The sequence below is a fragment of the Thunnus albacares genome, chromosome 6 (genome assembly GCF_914725855.1).
Source record: "Thunnus albacares chromosome 6, fThuAlb1.1, whole genome shotgun sequence".
NCBI classification, from domain to species: Eukaryota; Metazoa; Chordata; class Actinopteri; order Scombriformes; family Scombridae; genus Thunnus; species Thunnus albacares.
In genome coordinates, this window is record NC_058111.1 from 27,685,018 (window position 1) to 27,700,140 (window position 15,123).

Below are 15,123 nucleotides of genomic sequence, written 5' to 3' on the forward strand. Positions count from 1 at the left end.
ACTAATGTAACTTGGGGGCATCTGATGATCTGCAATAGCTATATATGTTATATGTTTATATTAATCATGTTTTCTATATTCAGTATTTTTTTTCGTCTTTTCTTTTTAAACATCAGGCCAGTCACTACAAATTCTTACTGACACACATGAACTAGCAATTGTTAAATGTAATGGGATATAACAGACACTATTAAAATACAAACATCATTATATTAAACAGCAGGCTCTGAAACAAAATGAGATTGGAGCAAGTGAACAAGCGAGAAACAACACAGTATAAAGGGTAATAAAGCAGCACAAATCATGTAAGAATATACATGGATAATGAACCCTCTTTTGTAGGTCGGTGTTATTGAATATCATAGTTCATATCAGCAATCATTTGGTGTAATACAGATGCATTAGAAAATTTGACAATATAAAATCAAGTTTGCTGTGTCTGTAATTGGTGAGTTATACACTGCATTTTGGTGAAGACAGAGATCCTCTGATAAAAAATAATGTAATGTGAGTCAAACTACCTGCAATTTATTTTTCTTGTTCCTGTAGTTTTGTCCCTTCTTTTGTGATGAAAAATGTAGACAGTATTGAAAAATATAGAGTCTGAACATTATCAGAAAGCCTCTCTGTGCTGTGTGCCTGTGGCCAAAAGTGTTGGGTACTCTATAGGCTTTGTGACTTTTCTTTATCTCACTACTGTTTTGAGAAATAAGGGTGAGAGGTGTTTTTTTTTTTTTTTTTTAACTTTTTCAAAGAGCGTGCACAGTCAGAATATAAGTACTGTTAAGATGGGAAGGGCCTCCATTTTTTAAACAAGACTAAAGTGCTGCAGTCTTTCTAGCAGCTCTGTGAGGCTGAGTGCTTTGGGCTAAAATGTATCATGATCATTAACATGCTCATAATTGGAATGATAATGTTCTTATATTCAGCAGGTATGAGGTTGTTCACTATCTAAGTTTAGCATGTTAGCATGCTAACATTTGCCAGTTAGCACTAAAGCTGGTGGGATGTAGTCCCCAATCCTCACTTCAATAATTTCCTTGCCCTATCCGTAGCAGCAGTGTTTCAGCAAATTCAGCAAATCTCAATATTCTATGCTAATTAGCTTCATAAAATGCAGAGGCTGGGGAGTGATTCATTCATCTCATGAGGTCCTCTTATAGTACTCATCCCACAGGAGTAGAACTTTTAGACCACTTAGCCCTTACTGTAACTGACAACCAGCCTGCAGACTGCTGACCCCAATCAGAAATACTATAGCTTGTTGAACTCTCATTTCCACTACTGTATCCAACAGTCAGTATTCATTTGACATGACAATTTCACCAGTTCAGAAAATAATAGCAACCACAGCCAGTGAGTGAATCAGCTTGCAGTGACTTAAATCACTAGTCTAATCACTAGCAACCAGTAAATTGGAAGTCATTTGGTTGCTTCGTGCATCCCAAGCTGAAGGATTCATAATAGATGGATGGATTTTGACATACAGTGTCCTACTGCTAGTGGTCATAAAATGAATGCATGTGTGTCTATGTGCATATATGCATCCCGCTCTCTCTGTGTACTAACCTGTGCAATCAATTATACAAGAGTATGTGTTGGTTGTTTGCCAGATGCCAGTGTTCCTTCAAGCCTGTCAATAGTATTGATCATGTGTTGGTCTCCCATTGCAATAGGCTCCTTTGTTGGTTCTATTTCTTCTTCTTTTTTCCCCCTTTCTTTCTTTCTTTCTTTCTTTCACTCAGATGATGACAGTGCTTTATCAGCTGATTCAAATCAGCATTGATCTGATGCTGTGGCTTTTGAATTAAAGTCAGCACTTAATATTTATTGACCTTTATGAAAGTAGCATCATTAATATAAAAATTGAAATTCAACCTGTCAAACAATTCTCTTTTTTAAACTTTCTTGGTTTCATTTGGGAACACAGTGCAGCATGGATAAAACAACATGTCATATTCACTGGACTGTATATCCTTGCTTATTTTTCAATATAAACATCATAAGTCTTATTTCTGTTGGGTTTATGGCTAGAACCAGTCTGGCTAGGCAATCTGGATTAGCTCTTAAATCTACAAGTTATCATGCAAACCTTCCTTGCGAGCAGCTTTCCCTCCAAGACAGATGGCATTATCCATTCATAAATGTCACAGAAACAGAGTGACTATAAAGTAGCAGACAAAGTGAATAGTCCCGTAAGCAGCTGTTCTCTGGCTGCTGTGACCCCATTTCAATATGTTGTGTCCATTGAGAAGTGACACATGTTAATGTACTGCAGGCTCTTGCTCTGGAGCACAGTGAAATGGCAAAATGAATGCAACAACAGGATGTTGTGTGTGTCGTTTTGGCCACGGCACAAAATCAGACAATTACAGTTATAGCCTGGTGCGATGTTATAGTTTTTTATAACTCATTTTAGAGCTCATTTTTACTACATTCCCCTCCAGCATATTGGTTGTTTTAACCATTAATGGGTATCTGGCAAGTGATCCTACCCTTGTTTTTAACAGCATGAGCCCTAACTTTATTACTGACTCTAACTCAGCCACAGGAAACAACCTTTATCCCTAAGCATCACTGAATTTCTGACTAAAAGATAGGAACCATCAAATGCCTCCTCTTCCACACTTATCCATCTCCCTTTCAATTTTTCACCCTTGTATCACAGTGCTGTGGTATTTAAGGAGCTAATCCGCAGACCTCTCGAAAGGCAGCCATGTCACTCTGAAGAGCACCCTAGCAGGAGGGGGCAGGTGTGTTTGTGCACACATATGTGTGTCTTTGTGTTTGCGCATATCTTCTACTCTACAGTCTAGGCAAGGAGGAGGACTGACCTTTTAAGAATTATCATGGGACAATCAGAACCTTTCAGCAATGCCTGTGAAGCCATCTATCCACTATCCTCCTCTCCACTTCTTCCCATCTCGACTCCTCCTTCCTCTTTCATTCTACCCCTGCGCACGCCTTACACTTCTGCGTCCTAGACCACCCCTTATCTGTGCTGTTGCTGAGGTGTTTTGTTACCTCCTCTCACACTTACCATGGGGTAATAAGGACAAGAGGAGAGATAGAAAGTCTGGGAAAGGCAGAGTAATTGAAAGAGATGCAGAGGATAGTGCAGATTAAGTATGGCTATCATTAATTCTAGATATCGGCAGTCTGTCTGGCTCTACTGCTACAGCACTATGATCACACCCACATACACATTATTGCTTGTATTGCCGCCAGCCATGGAGTTCAGACTACATTCTTTTTGCTGGATGTTCCCTCCTTACCTTCGTGAAAAAAGCATATTAGGAAAGATCAATGAAGCCTGCGCTCACCAATGGGAAAAAAAGCAAACACATCAACAACATTTCTTTCTCACCAAGCTCCATCCAGCAGCCGTTAGCAGCCTCTCAATGAAGGCAAAGCTTTTCCTTGTCAAGCACTGTCCAACAGCTAAAGAGTGCATGGAGCATGGCACTTGAAGCCTGGAACACAATTTAGTGTCTTTTCAATGTCCAAGTGTTTTTTTATACACCACTTGATACCATGTACAGTACCATATTAGTCATGTGGTTTGATTTGAGGTGCTTATATATCCCTTTCAACTGATCTGATAGTTGTCTAGACACCTCTAGATACTTCATAATCCATCTGATAAATAAATGATACAGATTAATTTGCTACAATTTGTTTCAACGGCAATTGTGCTTTGCACGTTTTGCAGGCCGCTAATGCAATGTAGAGATTCCTGACAGTGTTTTCAAGAGTACTTGGAAAGATTTTTTGGCAGTTGAAGTGATTTCAGAATTTGGTTCAGAGCTGTGGTTGTGTAGCCGTATCTCTGACTCCTCACTCTATCTACTCAGAAAAGTTTTAGCGAACACCTTTCAATTTTTACATCCAGCAGCTAAAATGCAACCTTAGCATTCATTTGGCATCATATGTCTGGCCACATGACTGATTTTAAGTTCAATATTTGTTGTCCTTAAGTATGAAATGCTTCACTGTGTTTACTGCAGTTGGGTGCTGGGATGGTAGAGTAGTGTATTTTCTTGCATCTAGATAATATTACGCTACTGAGAGGTGTGAGACTGAAAAAAAACAGTTAAGTCATAGGCCATAAAACTTAGACAATGAGGTGAGAAGCTAAAACTACCTGTAGAGCTGAAGGGAACTGCAGAGTCAGATGAAAATTCTGTGGATTTATTACAACACGCAACACCTTTCACATTACACTTAGTCAACGGAATCATTGTTAATATAAAAATATTGATCAGTGCAGCTTTAAATGCATTACTACACAGTTGATTTACCCATCTCTGAAAACACACACATTGCCCTTTTTTAGCCTGTAAACATTCAGGATATTAGGAGGAAATCGAAGTCCAGGACTCGAGCACTTGAAAAGCAAAGCCCACAGTAAACCCTGCAGAAGCACTGGCTTGTGTGAAGGCCAGCAGTAAGCTCTGTCTTGCCTCATTATGCTTGCCGTGAGCATGACAGCAGACCAGTCACATCCATATACGCCAGCCCTCCAGGGACAAGATTACATGTAGTCGTCACATTGCCCATTATTCCATGTAGCCATCCAGTTGGATGAAGCAGGGGAAAGTGAGACAGAGAGAGAGTGGGAGAATGCAGCCACACACATTTTCCATTGCCTTTGAACCTTCATAATGAAACTGACTCCTTGAAGTTTTAATGAAAGCAACAATTTACCATCTCCCTTTTTCTCCCTGGGCTGCTGAGCTTATGTTGCTTAGACTGAATGTCTGAAAAATAAAAAAAATGAAACTGCAGTCTCCTTTAATCTTCTTTATGCTGGCTGCAAGAGGTGCTCTCATGCATTTAAATGGGGCCATCCCATGGACATACATGACAGCAGGGGTATTGACAGAGGCTGCAGGTGAACCATTGCAGTCATATTTCACAGACTAACCAGGCGAGCCAGTGGCCATCGGTTCTGGCCAGCGTCTCCCCGGTCTTATCTCCGATATAGAGCACCACTATTTCTTTCTCCATTGCCTCTGCTCTTCGTACGCATACCCATTACTTGCTTAGAACCTGCCAGTATCCTTTCCCTCCATCTTTTTCCATCCTCTATGTGACCTGGGCCTGTCAGATAGATGGACAGCACTTTGGCACGGTGCTCCTCACACTGGTGGATGCTTCTGGAAGTGAGATTGAGTGGCACAGTTAAACCTGACCTCACCTGCTTCTCTGAAGGGGAAAAGATGAAGTTGGGTGTGCAAAACAGTGGTAGAGGTTGTGTCAGTGTGTGGCGTGGTGTGTCACAACATGTCATAGTGAGTGTGTGGCCCTGTATAGGTAAATATATTAGCTTGTGACTGCCTGTTAAGACTGTTTTTAACATCTCACCCTGCTGTGGTTTAATAGAATGCTGTCACCTTCTCCTCAATGTCTCTGCCCCACATTACTCAGGGTCATCTGCTGTGTGTGTGTGTGCATGTTTTTGTGTGTGAACTTTATACCACTCAGCCGTGCCTGTGTTCAGGTCAATCCCACCGCTAGACCTTGATCCCGCTTTTATCACCATAGGCTGGAGAGAGGCAAACATGTGGAGGTGCTACTCAGAGACATAATACTGAGAAGAAAGGGCAAAATATTACCAGAAATTGCTAATTTGGACTTGATGAGACCAGTGTGTGACGGCTCTGGTCTGTGAATGGCTTCCACTTAACTCCATAGGCCCTTAAAGGGGGAGAGAAAACAGCATGAGGAAGAATATTCTTTGTTTTGTGTGCACTCGGTGTGTGTCGGTGGCACAAGGCTGCACTTCAGACGCGAGCTGAGAGATATCTGATTTCAGAGGCTTTCTGATGGCTCGATTGTATGAAGCTCAGCACTGCTTGGGCCCATGTGGATTCCAAATACTTCCTACTGTTCCTTTACTTCTCCGTATTGTAAGCAATCAGAAAAAGAAGTATAGGCCCTCTGATAATAGGATGCATTCTCTATTTAAGGATCAGTTTAAACTGAGAGAAAGAATGTATGAAACCGTTTTATAGCCATTGTTTACTGTATGTCAGGGGTATTTCAGAGAGATTCAAAATTCATTGGCTGACGTGTCATGTGCTTTGCATGGATTACATACTTATGCACATCCTCAGTGTTTTCTAGTGAGTGTACTTGGCTGCTCCTTCTCTCTGCGCCCACTGACCCACCAGATGTCTGGCATGTTATTCAGTTAGACCATATGGTAACCAACGCTGATGCAGTGCTTTACATACCAAGTCTTCTCTGTGGCAGGAGAGTGCTCAACACTTCTCGTGATGCAGCATATGTCTTGTTGGATGTCTTTTTGATGGAAGACTGCTTTTCAAAATGCTGGGGAAGGGACAAGCTTAGGAAGGTGAAAACTGATGCTGGCTGTTTTTAATAAGTGGCAAGGTACCGAATTGTACCACGTAAGTATTTCAACACGAATGATGTGAAAAGTCGTATAAAGACCTCCCAGAAATGTTACTGCCTAACTATACATGATGTCAGAATAGATTTAAAGTTACTTTCTATAAAGTGATTAAAGCTTCTATCTTGATATAGATAGTTTCATTTAGAAGCATACACATGCACTGTAATCAAAACGGAGGCCCTCGGAGACACTAAATACATCTCACTAATGAGAAAAAAAAATGCTTATCACTTATGGAGGAAAAATATTTATGACTCTTCATTACAATATGCTCCTCTCTAATGCATAGGCGTCTCACAGCTACAGAAGAGTGTTGTCGAGTGTGTGCCTCTTCCCGGCACTTTGATGGCGCAGCTACGGATTTGATGGGAAATATTTTTCCCTGGGAGGGTCTTTGAGAGTTGGCACTGGTCGGCTTCTGCAGTGGCCACTGTGGTAAATAACATATGGGCTTGTTATCTCTCCTCTGAGCTAGAAAACACTCTCCCAACACCAGCCACTTGCTCATTAGACTGCTGCTCAAGGCAAAGCACAGAAACAGAAAAGTAAAGAAAGAAAGACACGAGGAGATAGAAAAAGAGTGACAGTGATGAGGCAAGAGTGGAGGAGACTTAATGCCAGCAGACAAAGAGAAAAAGAATAGAAGAAATGCAAGGTAGGACGGATGAGAGACACAGAGGGGCGGAGGTTGTCTGTATGTACCGTATTTGTACTAAATGAACATTTTCATCCAAGTGTGCACATTTGCAGGATAGAGAAAAAGAGTTGATAAAAGAGGAAGTTGAAAGGCAGCGAGAGTGACACCCACAGAGACACAGGAGAGAAAGCGCGATGGCGAACACACCCCTCCCATCAACCAGCATAGCAGCAGCAGCAACAGCAGCTGTGAGCCCAGTCAGAGGCTGTGTGTGTGTCTGTGTATGTGTGTGTGTAGCACTATGGGGTGGTCTCCAGCTGAGTGTGTCAGGTGCTCTCCACTCTACCAGCTGTTCACAGCTCTTCACACAGCGAGAACCAACAAGCTAGTTGAGAGTCTACAGATCTGGAACCCAATCAACACAAACACAGTGGCAGTGCTTCATTTTTACATTTCACATTTCTGAGCCAATGACACACTGAAAGTTGTGCAAACTATATCTTTGGTATAGATTAATCAATCAATCAGTATGACCCCTTTTGCTCATCCTTTACAGTTTATCAGTTGTTTAAGAAGCTCCTAGATTTTCATACACTATAGGGCTGAAACTCATGGTTAGTTACACTGTCACAGAATCTGTTACTTGTTCATGTAGGTGCTAAAACATCAGGAAATGGTGAAAAATGTTCATCACAATTTCACAAAGCCCTAGGTGGCCTCTTCAAATTGCTTGTTTTGTCCAACTGCATATCTAAAACCTAAATATGTTTTAATAATTTGCAATTATATAAAACAGAGATAATCAGCTATTCCTAATGTAGAAGCTGGAAACAGGGGATGTGTGGCTTCTTGTTGAACATTTTTAACTTAGTCAAGAAATCACAACCTGCCTTTCTCTCTGTCACAAAAGACTTGAAACCTGATCCAATCAATTCTGATTAAACCATATGTGCTTTGGTCTGTATCATTTTACCTTGCTGTGGTGCTATTTACCAACAAGCATTTTGCCTTTAGCACTTGGCCTTACTGAGGAAGGAAATCAACCAACTCATGAAATTCCCTGTGACAGCCTCCATTGGGCTTGTGCTATGTCATGAATGTACTGTTGTATAATGCTCACACAGGCACTAAACTGTTAAAGTGCTTACTGTGTTATGTGGATCAGGAGTAAGGATTGCTGTAAGCTGGTTATTGCAGTATCACATCACAGAGAGCTGCAGGTACATCCATAAAATGGACTGTTGGGTTCTTATCCATTTAAGTCCTATTTAGCTCATTGAGTTAGGTTAGCTCTCTCACACACACACACACACACACACACACACACACACACACACACACACACACACACACACACACACGGCAGTGCATCCACATAAACATGCACACCCACTCTCCCCATTATGAGATGCTGTGGCATGGGGAAATGCCGTTGGGGTTAAACAACACAGATGCAGTAGTAAGGTGCAAACACGTCCCCCAGAGCAGTGCTTTATTGGAGACAAAGGTTAGGGGAAAGAGTGGTGAGCTGGGGGGGAAGGGGTAGGAATGGTTACCTGGACCGTGGTGAATCCCAAAGGAGTCCGTGTGGGGGAGAGGGGCAGCCAGTCCAGGCAGCAGCGAAGAGATGTTGCCATCATAGTGGTCGTCAGGGTTAGTGAGGCACCTCGGTCTTCTCTGTCTAGGAACAAAGAGTGTAGGTGTGAGCTGTGGTTTGAGGTGAGTTCTAAACTAACCTGCCTCTGGCTGTAAGACGTCTCTCCTTATGTGGGTGCTGATAAGGCTTGATGAGCTCCTGGTGTGGGGAATTGGCTACCAGCTGTAGGTGATAATTGCCATGCTGCCCATTCCTCCCCGCCCTCTGCTGTGTGCTTCTAGCCATGGTGCTAACATGGTTGTAGATGCAATGCTGACCAGGTGAATCTCTGCCCTTGGTGCTGGAGGGCTGACAGTGCTTGTATCTCCTCATCACACCCACCCCCCCAAGTATGCACCTGTGGGTGAGAGTCCAGAGGACAAGGCAGAGTGAGCAGAACAAAGAGGATGGGGAGAAGGAGGAGAACAAACTAGGCCTGACCAGAGAGCATGCATCCTTGTCAAGCCATCCACTTTCTCATGGTGCCCTCGACTGATGCTGGACCTGCAGCTGGTAGTCCACTGTAAGGGAGCGTGATCAGTACGAGTGAATTTTCTGCCATACAGATAGTACCTTAGTTGGTGGATGGCCCATGGACAAAGATGTTACTAGGAAGAGGGGAGGACATTACTCTTGGTATGATAACATTCAAAGTAAAGTTAGGCTTGCTTACTGATGGCTTCCTGAAAAACACAAGAGAAAAAGAGAGACAGAATGCGTGAGCAAGTTTAGAGCACCAGCAAGAGAGAGAGAAGCAGTGGTCGAGCAAGCTTGAGAGTGAATGAAGAGAGCGAGCAGTGGTAGCAAGAAAGCAGGTGAAGGAGAGAAATAAAATGTTATTATCTGATTGTGTCATGGCAGTTACAAATAAACACGCTCACACCCCCACCCCACCCCACACCTCTGTACAACTCTGCAGAGGTGCACTGCACCTCCCACCTCTCCATCTAGGAACAATGAGTAGACAAAGAGGTGTGAGCTGTGGTTTGAGGTGAAATCTAAACTGACCTGCCTCTGTCTGTTAGAAGCCCATCAAGCCTCCTTATGTGGGTGCTGATGAGGCTTGATGGACTCCTGGTGTGGAGAATTATCGCTACCAGCTGTAAGCGCTAATGCTCAAGTAAAAAAGACAGTATGTTGTTGCTTTGAGCTAATTAATTAATTAATCCACAAGATACTGTCTGGGTACCAGAGAAAATATGTACCTCTGTTAAGTATAGATAGACAACTATGACTGATTGTTTTTATGGAAAAGATTCAAAATCATTTGTAAAATAGTCATGTGTTCAGTCAAACCACCACAGCTCATATTGATTTAAAAACTTTGATTCTGAATGTAATTTAGTCAGTTTGAAGCTTTAAAAAAAAACTTCATTATTAATAATTAAATTATTGATAGGTAAAACTTAATTAATTATGAAAAATAGCAAACTAGCTGAAACAGCAATGAGTGAAACATGGGAAGGGAAAAACGATTTGCACAACACCCTTGACTCTGTCAGGAACCAAAGTTTCGCTGAACCAGCTGTATTGGACAAAATGGCTTTGGAATAAGAAAGAGGAGGTGATGGTGGTTTCACATTTGGGAGAAAATGGGAAGTGGTGGGGTGTAAAAGGCATCTAAACTGAGCTGCATAGGCTTAGGGGTTGGGGGAGGGCTTTGATCTTCAATAACCCTGTCTGGGTTTGTCTGGACAAAGTGGCATAATGAGGAATGGTATTTGGAAGTGGAAGAGCAAAGGGCAGGAAGTGGTATTAAACAGCCAAAGAAATGGAACTTGTGGAGAGATAGGCCGCCATTTCAGCCAAGATTCCCTAACCTTGGATTTAGCTTGTCTAGCCATCTTTGTTTTTTCTCATTATCATGAGCAGTATGATATCGTAAGCCTCTAAATCATCTGATGGCTTGAATGCAAAATCTGCTTTGCCTTTTTGGCAAGCCCTCCACACTTTTGTGAATGCCAAGCTTAAAGCACAAAGCTATTGCTTCTGAGGAGGCAAAGGATTTACGGAGGTACCTCCGTCAGGCCAAGATAAGAATTACAGCTTATATGGAATATATAAACATAGATATTTTTCACAGGGGCTAGAGCTGCCATTATTTGGTTTAATGAAAAAAACACTATCTGTAGCATTTCATCTTCTCTGACCCGCCCTGGCTGCATGTGTAGAGCTTGTTAGCAGAAACTGTTACTGCACCTTTCTACCTTACACCTCGGTTGTTTTCCCTTTTTTAGCGCAAACACCAATTAAATGTTCATGTGATTTATGAGTTGCTGCCCTTGCAGGACCCTCATTGGAAAAACACATCTCAACACAGAAAAACCATCTCCTTAATTAATCACCTCGGTGTCCCCTAATAGAGCGAGGTCTAGATATTAGGAATGGATGGAAATGTGATGGGTCTCAAATGCAGAAAATCCTCCTCCCTCAGAAAAACACAGAGAAAGCTCCGTTTTCCTCCTTTGCTTCCATCGGTGCCTCCAGCAGGCCATTGCATCTGTCTCATATCTGGCACTTCCTTTGAAAGTTTCACAGGCATCTTGGGTTTTTAACGCGCTGCCGCTGCTGATGGCTATGGTTTGGATGGGGGAGAGGTGGTGCCTTCTCCTCTGTCATCACCTCTCTCATCTACTTTCTCTTCTTCTCTCTCCTCATCTGTTTTTTTTTTTTTTTTTCACAAGGAGAGCATAGGGGGAGGACGGGCCCACTGGCATTGCCGGGCCACTTGTGCTTCATCTCCTGCAGCATAACAGCAGCGTCAGCCCACTTCTCAGACCTATGCATTCTCTTTCAATTCTGCTGTGCCAGGCAGAGAAGAATTTGTGTGTGTGTGTATGTGTGTGTGTGTGCGTGCGTGTGTGTGTGTCCCTGCAGAAAACACACCCTGAGGTCTCAGATCAAACGAGATCGGTGCTCCTTTATATTTTGCATGAGGTGACGTGATGGAACAGGCAAAATGTGTGTTCAAGTGTGTGCGTGTGCAGCTCATGCAATGCAGATGTAGCTTGTCATTATATTGAGTAACACTGTCAACATGAATAATTGAAGGGATCAACGGTGGATATGAACAATGAGTTACACTGTATGGGGACATACTGTCTAAGCTACAGAAAACAAAATGTGTGTTTGTAACTGTACTTGTGTGTATGCATACAGGTGTGTGTGTATCACTCAGTAGTAAGAGTATAACCAACGACACAGCCACAAGGTTTAGTATCAATCTAAAGAGAAACTCTTTATCAACAGTGGCACATTGCAGACATTTAGAGTTGTAGTAAGACGATTACATTTTGCTCCTTCTCTCCTTTTTTAGCTCTTCTTTCCTTCGGCCCTTTTTACTCTTTCAAAAGTCTTTCAGTAAGCCATATTATGTGTAAGGGAGCAAATTTTGTGAAAGAGATATCAGAGATTTCTGTTTTAGCGTGGATGTGCATGCCTCTCCTCTTCCTTTGACCTCAAATGGCTAACTCTAGAGAAGAGGTTAATAGTCTCCTCTTTTCAACCATTGAATAGTGGAGATCCCCTGACTGTCACTCTCTTAGTTTCCGCAAGAACAGATTGCCTTGCTCGGTCAAGGTGCCAATGTGGAGATGCATGCAGGAAAAGGCAAAAACCACATTCATGCGCACTCGAGTATGAACACACATTGGCATCATGAGTGGGCAAGGCACAGCAGGTGCTTGTTTAAGGTTACGTTATTCAATCTCTGAGTTGAGCCACCCCGGTGGCGGACAGCCTGGTTATAATGTTCCTTTTTGGGGCCTTTGGAGAGGAGGTTTTGGGCTGACCTTGTTTTATAGAAAGCAGGTAATTGGCAGTAAAGCTTCCAAGCACTAAAAGCTAAAAGCTAAAGACCTGCGAGTGCTTTCTCCTGATTATCTTCTAATGGTTTCAAATTAGCTGAGCATAATCGCACGCCTCTTCTACACTCAGTGCCACATCACTCCTCCAAATGTCACATTGAGAGCCAGTGGGGGGTAAATGTAAGAGGGAGCAAAAGGAGCCCAAGGGGAAAAATACAAAACATGTAAAATGGTGTACACAGAACTGATGACAGTAGATTTATTGCCATGCCATACTTTAAGGTCTTTTATATAAAAGAATTTTAACTGTGTCTGAGCTCTGCTCATAAAAAAAAGATATAAGGTCAGGGTTATTGTTTCCTATTTTATGTCCATGAAGTCAGATGCACAGTATTTTGTGTTTTAACTAATAGTCTGAAATGGGGCGAAGTGAGAAGAATTTCCCAGTCAAATCCCAAAGCTGTCTTTTTGTTTATTGTTTCCTTTATGTGTCCTAAAGAGTGGAATAGAGTTTGGCGCAGTAATCCTTGAATTGTAATGAACAGTTTAGCTTGAATATAAAGTAATCTGACAGAGTCCAGGTGGGCAAAGTTGCATCATGCATTACCTGCTGCCTTCTCTGCTTCTGTTCAAAGGCTAATTTCATGCTCAATACGCCTGCATCTGAGATGGATCAAGCAAGGCTGTCAGCATGTTTTTGATTTTGCTCACTGAACTAAACTAAATCACTAAATAGAGATATTAAGTTTCTGGTTTTGTGGCATCACAAAGATAAGCACAAGCAGTGCTATGACAAGTTTGTAATTTTCTGGTCTTTAAATGCACTTTATCTGTCTGTTTGGTGTATGTGTACCCAGCAATTTCCCTTAAGTGTTTGGGTCCACTCTCCTCTGTGGTTAACAGAGTTTCACTCTCAACATCAACACCAGGGAGTATGCCTTTGTTTTTGTTTTTTTGTTTGTCTGTTTTCTGTTTTATTTTTGTGGTTGTAACATTTAGGTCAAACTATGTTTACTTGTATTATTACTATGAGTACATAGTGCATTAATTACTCTCCCCCGTGCTGTGCCTTTTGTTCAGTCGTACAAGCCAGTTGTGAAAATGCCAAATTAAATATCTTGATTTTGCTGAACCACATTTAGCATTCACTCGACCTCTTTTTTCATGAAGTTTCTCTTTTTTCCCCACAATGAATTGTCCTATATTTAGACTATGGTGGTCTTTCAAATTATGCACACATGTTTTGATGTAAATGAGGTTCATATACAAGCAGATGTGGAGAGCAGGTGGTATTGACCATCGTTCATTGTATACAGTCATGTGTATGCATGTATGATGCCAATTACAATTTTTACTTTCTGCAATATCTGCACATGGTAACCTCTGTATGTTCAGGTTTAGGGAACTAGAATATCTACAAGTCCTCCAAATTAAGCAACAAAATACATTGTGTTTACAATGTGTTTATTATTGAGCTTAAAATAGTTGATAGGCAGGCTGTAGAAACAATGACATCTTCAAGGCATGTAGATTTATAATCTTTTTTATTGAAAAGTAGGCTATTTCAAATAAAATAACTCCTAAACACAAAGAATTTCCCTCAGCTTTAGGCCAACATATTCTCAGATAAAATAAAACAAAATAAAAACTATTTGCAAACAAACCAAAAAATACATGTAGGCCTGAGGGGATGGGGTAATAATAAATCCAACAAACAATTTTAAACAATTTCTATGACAAAATGGCACGAACAGGAAGGTTAAATGTTATCCTGTTATCCTGTTTTTCATTTCAAGTGTAATGGGGGCTGCATTTAAAAGTAAAATACATTACAGAGAGCTTTTTTAAAAAAAAGTGCATTCTAAAATAAAGTGGATCGATCATATTAGGCTCTTAGATAGTTTATTTTCTGTAGATTCAGTTTGGATCATTTTGCTCAAAGGATTTGTGCTTAAATGAGACATACGAGACATACACTCTGTCCAGAGCTCTGATGGCCCGGCTTGCTGAACTCTATTCAAAGTTTATTCATATTAAACGTGTTGTGTGTCCAAATTGCACCAAATTTGACTCTGCACTTCTTTGGGTCCCCAGCAATATACAACCACCAAGTGTGAAGTAGATTGGATAAATAGTTCTCAAGATATGCAAAGAACAGACAGACAGACAGAGATTCCTCCTTTATAGTTAGATTATTATTAGATCATGTTATTATGATGATTATGATGATTATTATGATAGCCAGTATATTACGCGATATAGATGAGCATTTTAAGGTTATTCAAAAAGGATAGGTCTATTTAAAGAATGATGCTCTGGCTTTTGCAACAAACTTAATCAAATACTCACCACTCTGTGTCTGTGGGTATTTAGAGGGGTTCAGAAGGATGTTGAGGCAGTTAAGTAGATCCAGGGAATCTTCAGGGAATCGGTCGTGCAAAGCATCCATTAGATGTTGAAGGTAGCGTGCTCGGGCATTTTTGAATGCCTGAATGGACCGGTCATCTTGGCAATCCGCCTGGAACCTCTCTTCTTCTGGACCTGGGACATGTCGTAACTGTGTTAGTGCTGCAAATGATGTGTGAACCATTGGTTGGATTGTGGCCAGATTGACATCGTCTTT

General features: G+C 41.5%; 1 protein-coding gene and 1 long non-coding RNA gene across 2 annotated transcripts in view; one reads left to right on the top strand and one right to left on the bottom strand.

The window, feature by feature from the left end:
- LOC122984613 (limbic system associated membrane protein) overlaps positions 1-15,123 on the top strand; it is a 194,204-nt gene that overhangs the window by 133,233 nt on the left and 45,848 nt on the right. The window lies entirely within an intron of this gene.
- Positions 4,207-8,782, bottom strand: LOC122984614. Its single transcript, XR_006403930.1, has 3 exons — positions 8,615-8,782; positions 5,619-5,700; positions 4,207-5,159 (listed from the first exon to the last, which is right to left on the bottom strand). It is a non-coding gene; the product is annotated as an uncharacterized LOC122984614 (long non-coding RNA).